The 10547-nt window shown below is 30.2% G+C and overlaps 1 non-coding gene across 1 annotated transcript; it reads left to right on the top strand.

Moving 5' to 3' along the window:
• Positions 1–8948: 8948 nt before the first annotated feature.
• LOC148764517 (small nucleolar RNA snoR8a) lies at positions 8949–9041 on the top strand. Its single transcript, XR_016024348.1, has one exon. It is a non-coding gene; the product is annotated as a small nucleolar RNA snoR8a (small nucleolar RNA).
• Positions 9042–10547: the final 1506 nt, after the last annotated feature.

Genomic DNA, 10547 nt, shown 5'->3' with positions numbered 1-10547 from the left:
AAAGATATCGAAATATATGTTTAATTCTATTATAATATCATTAAATTGGTGAAAAACTATATCTTGCTAATAAATTTACAACAAATGAGATATCAAGTTGTTTATAGCTAACAAGATACATTAGTACTCCAATAACATTAAGATATGGTACTTTACGATCAAAAAGTTCTTCATCATCCTCACGAGGTTGAAAAGGTTCTTTTTTACATGTAGTAATCGTACAACCATTGATGAACTCAATAGATTTGTTTTATCCATCTAGAATCGTTTTAACACTTTTACTAAATAATTTAATTGATGGATAAAAATTTCATTTGTCAAGTGTTCAATCTGAAGATCTAAACAAAACCTTGTTTTTCTAAAGTCTTTCATCTCAAATTCTTTTTTTTAAGTAACCCACGACTTTTGATGACTCTTAAAGAGTTTCAATAATATTTAGATTATCAACATAAATAGCAATTATGACTAATTCAAATCCAATTTTTTTTATAAAACACATTGACATATAAGATCATTTTTATAACTTTTTATAACAAATCTATAACCTTATATAAAAAGAAGTCCTAACGAGACTCTAAAAATTGGCCATGTTGAGGTTTTAGGAAGCAAGTTGTGAAGCTACAACTGGCTCCCAAAATTTGCCACATGGAGGCTAGAAGAAGGGAATTATGATATGTTTGGTGGGTACGCTACCCGCCCAAGGATAATAGGTTGTGTGTTTTAGTTTAGGCTTTGCTTAGGCGACCACATGCTCGATGCTTTTAGAATTCCCTTGAGTCATTTTCTTATGCATGCCCATATGGGTAAATGTTTGCTTTCCCCATGTCCCTTTGTTTTCGGACTGACGTGAGAGTCTTTGGGGTCCTCCAGATTTAGACCTAGCCGCTCACATATGTGGCTTGCATAAGTGTCGTGTTTGGGTATTTAGTGTTGCCTTCTCCACATCCATCATCGACTTGCTATCATCCTTGCTCTTTAACTTTTGGGTTTTTTGAAGTTTTTCCTAGAAGTGAGCAAATTCGATTGCAGGTCGGTTTCGGTCGATTTTTCTTAAAATCGACCAAAATTTTCCACCAAATTAATCGACCGAACCACACCCCCCCCAAAATCGATTCGGTCCATTTTTGGAATAGGCTGGTCAATCGGTTACGGTGCGATTTTTTTAGACTGTGGGCTTAGTTTGATTTGGGCTTGGGCTGTGAAGGTTTCATGAAATTGACTTGGGCTGTGAAGGTTGACGTGGGTCGTAAAAGATCCATAAATTTAACTTGGGCTGTGAAGAATCCATGGGCTAATAATGGTCTTGCTAATAATGATTAAAGATCCATAGGCAGCAAATGATTAACAATCCATGGCCAAACACAATGACATTAATTTGTTTATTCTCTTATTTTTCCTTGAGTACTAATAGTAATTCAAGGATAGAATATTGTCACTTTCTAAAGCAAGGCAAATCAAATTTTAAAACAATGATATTTTTTTGTATATAAATCACAAATATTTCTACTTTTGACATAGTTAGATAATTTGATTCTTTTTTTGGTTTGACATAAGCCTTTTTTATATAATTTGCTACAAAAAGTTATTTTAAGTCTTCTTTTTGACCTATTTATTTATTTTTCAAATGATTAATAATATTAATCTTCATGCAATAAATAAGCATTAATCTTTATAGAACAAATAAACATTAGTTTAAAAAGGTTCTATAATTAAATATGATCTCAAGGAAATTAACATTAATCTTCATACAATAAATAAACAAAGAAGAGTTTCACAACTTAAAGCTTAATGACATAAATTACTAAATTTCAAAATATGAATCTCCAAGGCTCCAACTTCAAATTTTAATGATTTTGCAGAACATGCTCCTAAAAAGATTAAAAGCAAATATATAATTAGTGTAAATTTTTGTAGTAAGATAACTTAAATGAATTATAAATAACATATAAATATTGCATAATACCAAATGATAACATTACCTGAAAATGTTAATCCGACTCAGGCTCAGACTCAGCTATTGTCTCCAACGCAATAGTAGTCAACTATAAAAAATAAAATAACAAATATGGTAAATTAATTTTTGACAAATCAAATAAATTAAATTATAAATAAAACTATAAAAGGAAATAAAATAGTTACCAAAATCAAGTTTATCAAGCTCGTCGAGATCATCTTCAATCAAATCCAGATCACCACGTGTCTTTCCACGTAACCAATCTTGAGCACAAATTAGTGCTTGCACAACCTTAGGAGTCAAAGAACTCCTATATGCATCAAGCACACATCCACCGATACTAAAAGCAGATTTCGAAGCAACTGTTGATACGGGAACAACCAAAACATCACGATCAAGAGCAGCAAGTATAGGAAACCTAAACTAATTAAGTTTCCACCACATGAGAACATTAAACTCATCATCATCGAAACCCTCATCATCCACAGGCTCAGATAAATATTTCTCCAATTTCGTTTTTCAGTTCTTTTGATCCAGTGTTTAATTGGTGCTTCTTGAACCTATCCAATCTTTTTTTAGTCTGTTCTGTGTCCTTGCCAATCAAAGTCGAAACAACATTGTCATTACAACCACCACTAGTGCCTTGACCCATGGACGTTAGACACTCTTGACCACTTTCCCCAACATCACGAGCTGAAGGTTGTAACATATTTCTATAACAACGAAACAACTCATCCATTGTTTGTGTCACCAAAGAAAACATCATTGAAGCTTGAGTTGGAGGATACATGTCTAGCAAAGTGAATTCAACATAAGAAAGCTTTTTCCTCGAATCAAGTATAGCAACAATAAATAACACCAAATTCATTTTCTCCACATTCCCCCAATACTTGTCATATTTCTCTTTCATCCTAATTGCCATAAACTGTAAATCAACATTATCACCATTTTGCCATTCAATCAAAGTCGTATACACATCAGAAATGGAATCCAAAGAAGAATTAGCAGTTATTTAAGATATGCCTGAAACACTCAAAGTTAAATCATAAAATTCCCTCAAAAAACGAGAAATCCTTCTAACATTTGCCCAATCTCTATCATCGGACACCCCATCTCCCGACCTTATGAGCTCATAATATGTAGCCATTATCACATAATTCAAATGATGCAAACGCCCTATGAAATTTCAAAGTTGTATCCAACATAAAAAAAGTATAATTCCATCTAGTGTTCACATCTAAACACAATAAACACTTGCTCTCAACTCTTGCACTAACAGCACACTCCTTAAACTTGATTAATCTAGTAAGGGATTGTCTAATATATCTCACTGCCTCTCTAACACGATCAATTAAGGTATTCATAATCTTCAATCCATCATAGACCACAAGATTCACAATATGAGCAATGCGTCTCACATGAAAAAATCTAACCCCTAAAATACTAGTTCCAGCAACATTATATTTTTTCTTCAAATGCCCTACTGCAACATCATTTGAACTAGCATTATCAATAATGATAGAAAAAATCTTTTAGATCCCCCAATTCCCCAAACATTTACTAATTGCCTTACACATGGCCTCACCTTTGTGACTAGTGATCGGACAAAAATTTAAAATTTTTTTATGCAACTTCCAATCATTATCAATAAAATGGGCAGTTAGACACATATAATTAATTTTTTAAATCAAAGTCCATATGTCAGTGGTGAGACACATTCTACCAGGACATGATCTTAACAATCTTCTCATTCGAGTTTTTTTCATCACTATAAACCTTATAGCAATCCCTAGCAACAGTCCATCGTGAAGGTATACGAAATCTAGGACATGCTTCGTTTATGTGTCTCTTATATCCATCATTTTCCACAACTTAAAAGGTAATTCATATAAAATAATCATCTCAACTAAACTCCTCCTAACTGCCTCTTGATCAAACTTCTAACTACCCAACCCATCCCCTCCCGAAGCAAAAACTAATTTCATCTGCCTTTTCTCTTCACTATCACGCACCAATTTCATCTTCGGATAAACTTTAATATGATTTTTCAAAGAAGATGTTCCATTCTTTTTTGTATCAGCACACAATTCTTTACCACAATGAGAACATTTAGCTTTCTTATTACCTTTCTTATTAACAAATTTGATGAAGTGATCCCACACGACCGATGTAGATTGAGACAGCTCCCTTTGCTTCCGCACCTTGCTTACAACTTCACACGTTTTGTTGGGGTCGGTAGAACTAGCAGTAATATGAGGTGTAAATGTTGATGGTGTTGGTGTCTCATTAATTGCGAAATTTGTTTCCTCATTAGTTGACATCTACAAAAAAAAAATAATATCAAAAAATTAATTTCAATATTTAATTCTAACATATTGCCAATCATTTTAATTAAAAATCCAAATAATAATTCTAAGTTGCCAACCCTGTGAAACACATGCATTTCAAGTCTTCAACTACCAGTTGCCAGCATCATTTTAAGTTGAGAAATTTCAAGTTGAGAAATCATTCTAAGCTATTGGATTCGTACCTACCATTAAAGGAACAAGTTGAGAAATTTCAATCAAATGATGTGCCAAATTTTAATTCTTTCATTTACTTGTCCAAGAGAGTTTCTGCAGTGTACAGCAAACAGCACTCACGGAAGCAAGAATCGAAATAGCAAGCTTAATGGAATAAAATTAATTTTTCAAGCAGAAAACAACATATCATACTCATAATCTCTAAAATATTTTCTCTTAAACTTTCTCTCTCTGCTAATTTTCACAAAATAACTTAAAAAAAAAACTATGGTTTACCTTGCAATGGCAGCAATTTTGACTGAAAAACACCAATAATAGCAACTGAGAAGCACAAGTATGGTTGTATGAGACAACTGCTAGCTTAGGGTTCAGTTGGAGAGGCCGGAGGCAGAAAGGGAAAGGAGAAAATAGGGGGCTATCGGGGGAAAGGGAGAAAATATGAGAGTTAGGGTCTGCAGAAGTGCAAAGCTGGTTTAGGGTCTTTTGAAGGAAATTTTACACTTTTACCCTTATGGGGGGAGAAAAGGAAAGTGTTTAATGAGGGGCATTTTTGTGCTTTCACCCTCAATGAAAACTAAGGCACTCATCGCCCGGTTATTCGGTAAGCTCAGGGGGGAAAGAGTCCCCCCCGAGGGCCGAGTCGATCAGCCGACGAGACAGATCGGCATGACCGACTGTTGCTATTGCAACCGTCTGTTGTAATCGTCGGTTACAAAAATCGACAATCGCAGTCGATTGCTCGGTTGCAACCGACCACGCACACTCTTAGTTTTTCCTGTATTTTTCAATCTTACTTTTTTTTTCGAACTTTGGTTTCATTCATTTTCCCTTGACTCCTCATGTTTCTCCATATTTGGGAGAAAAAGCACATTAGAAACTTGGAAAACTAAAAAACAAAATATAGGCAGAAATTGAGGAAACAAAAGACAACCTTTTTTTTTTCCGTTTATCGTCTTTTGATTGGCTCGCGTTGTGTGCTCAAGTCACCAACTTGGGTTTTTAAGGTGGAAACGACTTCTCAACTTTCAAGTGCTTGACATTTCGTCATGAGTTTCTAAAATTCTTTTTTGGAGGTAAACTCATGTTTTCTTTTTTGTTAATTTTATATTTTTGATGTACTTTCAATATGGGTTCATGGATTTATATCTTTTATTTAATTTTGAGACCCATTTCTCATCTAGGTTTTATTGGTTTATGTTTAAAAAGGTTTTATCTTTCCTTAATTCAATGGACTAATATATTGTGTATATGTTTTACTTGTTCCCAAGATTTATTTATTTTCTGTTTTTTTGGTGTTCGAATTTAGAGGAGTTATTGATGGTTTTAATTGTTTCGTATATATGGTTTTATTTTTCATTCAACAAATGTGTTTAAGACAACCAATGAGAGTCTGGTTTGAATAGTTGATATATATATATATATATAAAGGAAAACAATTTGTTGTTTTGTTAAGTAAGTTGTAAACCAACTAAATCAATCCATGATGTGATTCACATTGAAGCAAAGCAAAGGAAAACAAGACTGCATCCTTAGGATTAGACAATTAGACTTTGGCGTAAAAAAGGAAGAGCAATTCCTCTTTTAGCAACATTTTATCTCAATTTCAATCACAGGTTTCAAGTGGTACACTTGGTGTTAAGGTCTGCACATGGATTAATGGATTTCTTCTAGATAAATTAGGCTTTGTAATTTTTACAACAAATACATCCTTGGAGACAAATATGGCAAAAAAAGACCATTTCATTAATTTAAAGAGCTAAATACAGTACCATTTAAAGTCTAAACAATGTACACAATGGACTGACCATTTAACAAAACAGCAGTGCCAGTGCTATTGTGTTTGAGTTTCTAAGGAAAAAAGGAACCAGAATAGCTTTGTTTATCTGCTCCTATCTAGGTTCCAGTTTGTTAGAAGGTAAATGTATGTAGAATTTGCAAATTATTTTTATGAATCTAGAAACTGTTTTAATTCTGCATCTGTAAGGTCTGTATACTTTTGTAATTTTGTTTGATGTATATGAAGAATGAGGAAAGAATCAGTTGAAATAACTATGTAAAGTTGTCCTTTGTTTGAAGTTATTTGAAAGATGAGAAATTTATCTTTGTGAAATTTTTGACTTACTGTTGATTAAATTTGTCTTAAAAAGACAAACAAATTTACCTTACTATTATTTGTAGGTTCTTTTTTTTATTCTTTTTTCCTTATTTGCGTATGGGGAAATTTGATCAGACAAAGGATTAAAGAGTACATTAAAATGTATTATATTGGGTTTAAGCTAGCTATTTGTTATTTTCATTGTGGTTATTAAAATATTCGATAACAAAATGGGTAGTGTTTTTTTGCACCTCTGTTATTGGTATTTTGGTTTTTAGTGTGGATTTTTTTATTTCTTATATTTGTCATATTATTTTATTTTTCTACCCTTTTATTCTTCATTCATTTTATTATTGGTTTCTTTGTCATTTTTTCTTTTACATAAAACTTGGATCAAGCAATTAATTATCCAGGTGACGTTAACTTTCGCATAGGATTGTGTTTTGAGTTTATCATTATGCCTTACAAAGTAACCGTATGGATTTTTAAATTTAATTCTTTCTATTTTTTAGATATACGTGTTTCATGTTTTGTTTTATCATCAAATTATATTTGCTTTGTTTGTAAATCATTATTATGCTTTTGACATCCAAATTTTTTTAGTTAAATTCACTGCTTTATGTGGTTTAAAAGATGTCCATGTCTTCCGCCTACTCTATTTACATGCATATGTTACAATTGTTGATTAACCTTTTTTTCCTTAAGTTTGTTTTTGTTTAGATTTTGATTTTTTTGTATTTTTTGGGTAATTTTTTTTACTTGTGTTTTCAAGGGTTTATCTTGCTTCCATTTTAGGGTTTCGTGGTTTCTAAGTGTTTAATGGGTGGGGTTATAATCTATTGTTTTTATGTGGGGTTTATGCTTTGTGTTGAAGAAATGAAGAAAGTTGGGATTTTTGAGAGGTGGGATTTTGGTGTTTTCTCATGTTTTTTCGCTAATGGAAGGTGGATTGTGCATTGTTTGGTTTGTTGGTTTCGTGTTTTGTGTTGGAAAAGTAAAGAAAATTAGGATTTTGGGAGCTAGGCTTAGGTTGATTTTGTTTATTTTGCTATTGGAAATTGTTCGCACTATTTGGTTTACTGGTTTTGATTTTTTAAGTAATGATGTTGTTTGGTTATTGGGAAAAGGAAGTAAATTAAAGCAATTTAAGATATTTAATAATGTATGGGCTTTGTTTTATTTACCCTTTGTAGAAATCTACCATTATATTTGAATCTTTGTCTGGTTGATTAGAGGTTTTAATCTTTGATTTGCATATCTTAGATCTGCATAAATGTAAAGCTTGCCAATTGAAATTTTGTTAGAAATGCAAGATATTTTGTTGCCATTTGATTTTTAGGAATGAAGCAATGTATGTCATTAGATATGGCTTCACTTTTGATTTATATTTGCTTTATGATCATCCTTTTATCTCAAAATTTCAAATATTTACCATCAAAAAACTCATTGAAACTAAAATTACATAGGTATTTATAACTAAACTAAGACCGTAATAAAATGTAAAATATGAAATATAACCCCAACACCTGAATATTTTGAAATTAAATACAATATTAATGAATATAAGGTCAAAATACCTATCCAATTCTTGTATTTTTTAATTTTATTCAATTTAATCCATATACTCAAAATCGAAGTAATTTAATCCCTTGATTTTAGAAATTGTGTCAATTTAGTCCCTCTCCCTAACGTCATTCAAGTTTGTCATTAAATGATGACGTCAGTGATGACATCATCATTGACTTCAACGTTAAACATGTCATTTTTTATGATGTGGCATGCCACGTGGCATTATACGATGACATGGCAGTGCTGATGTGGCATTGACATGCTGCATGTCAATGTCACGTGGCAGTTCAAAAAAAAAATTTAATTCTGTCATGTCCTAGGGATTAAATTGAATAAAAATATATAGTACAGGGACTGAATTGAACAAAATTGAGATGTTGAGGAACTAAATTGAAAAAAAATTAAAAAATATAAATCTTTAAGTAGATTATTGATATGCTTATTAATAAGCCAAATATTTAAGTATAAAAGATTTATGGTGTTAAAAATATATATAAATATTTTTTACTTAATTATTTGATTATAGAATATGTAAATTTTTTTTTTTTACGAAAATTAAGTTTGAATTCTCCTTCTATAAAAACAATTTTGAAAAAATTTTATACCTAAAGTAAAATTTAGATGAATAATTTGTATTACGTTAAAATAAAATAATATAAAATGACTAAATAAATTCTTTTTTCTTCTATTTATAATAGTATAAAAGTTTGAAATTTATTTAACTTAGTTTTTAACTTGAGCCAAATTCAAATTAGTAAAATATGTTGATTTAGTTTTTTCTTTTTAAAAAATGAAGAACAGAGATATGGAGTTAGCAATGATTATAAAAATAATTCCTAATTCTGACTTGCTTAATTTAGATATGATAAATCTCTTATTACAATCATAGAATCTGAGCTCCACCCTTTTTAATTTTTTATTTATTTTTTATATGTTTATTTTGTTTAATATTTCAAGTTATATTTTTTAAGTTGAAATTTCTTAGATTAAAGACTGCATTTATGGTTGATAAAGTTCAATATAACTGTAAATATTTGTATCATTTTATTTTATTAATAAATCTTTCATAGATCTAAATTAATAATTTAAATTTAAATTTAGCAAAATTTGATTGTGATATTTGAATTTAAATAAAATCGTTTTATAAGAAATTTTCAGTAATTTAAATAAAATGTAAATTAGGTAAAAGTTGAATAATTTTAAAAGAATATGTATTTATAAATTGTGAAAGTTGTAACTAAATCAACATATTGTGCTAATTTGAGTAAATTTAAATAAAAGGTAAATTGGGTAAAAGTTGAGTAATTTCAAAAAAATGTGTATTTGTAAATTGTGAAAGTTATAACTAAATCAATATATTTAGTCATTTTATATTATTTTATTTTAACGTAATGCAAGTTATTCATTTAAATTTGATTTTAGATATGAACTTTTTTCAAAAAATTTTTTATAGAAGAAGAATTCAAACTTAATTTTTGTAAAAAAGTTAAATTAATTTACATATTTTGGAATCAAATAATCAAGTAAGAATATATATTTTAACACCATAAACCTTTTACACTTAAATATTTAGCTTATTAATAAGCATATCAATAACCTACTTAAAGATTAATATTTTTCAAATATTTTTTTAATTTAGTCCCTCAACATCTCAATTATGTTCAATTTAGTCTCTATATTATATATTTTTGTTCAATTTAGTCCCTATGACGTGGCAAAATTTTTCTTTAGCATTTTTTTGATCTACCACGACAGCACACTCCACGTCATCATATAGCGCCACGTGGCATTGTCACATCATTATCTCAATATCACATCATCAAAATGTGACACATCAGCGTTAACGTCATCCTTTAACGGTAAAATTAGATGTTGTTAGGAGGAAGGCCTAAATTGACGCAATTTTCAAAATCAAGAAACTAAATTGCTTCGATTTTGAGTATAGGGATTAAATTTGATAAAATTAAAAAGTACAAGGACTGGATAAGTCTTTTGACCATTAATATAACCTAAAACTAGCCTGAATATTTGTAAAAATTGAATTCAGACTCATTAATTTTAAAATAAAGCTGACATATTTCCATGCTTCATGAGTTTGCTTTGAGGATGAAAAAATACTTATACAGGATTTTAAAGAATTTAACTGTTTTTAAGAGAGAAAGGTGTGTGTACTTAAAATACAAATATGGAAAGGTATATTGGATATAAATTCAAATGGATTTGTAATTTGACCTTGAATGTTTAGTTTATCAGACTTTTCCATCATATTGCCATTAAGAAGTTCTATTTCTAATTGAGTTTTCTTTGCAGCATCCACATTATTACTTGGATGATTATCATGTAAGTATCAACCTTAGCTTTATTTATTTCTTCTCAACAATATGCTATCTTCTATGAGATTGCTCCT

This window comes from Theobroma cacao, chromosome 1, assembly GCF_053813885.1.
Source record: "Theobroma cacao isolate CCN51 chromosome 1, ASM5381388v1, whole genome shotgun sequence".
Lineage (NCBI taxonomy): Eukaryota > Viridiplantae > Streptophyta > Magnoliopsida > Malvales > Malvaceae > Theobroma > Theobroma cacao.
This window is presented reverse-complemented; position numbering and strand designations above follow the sequence as displayed.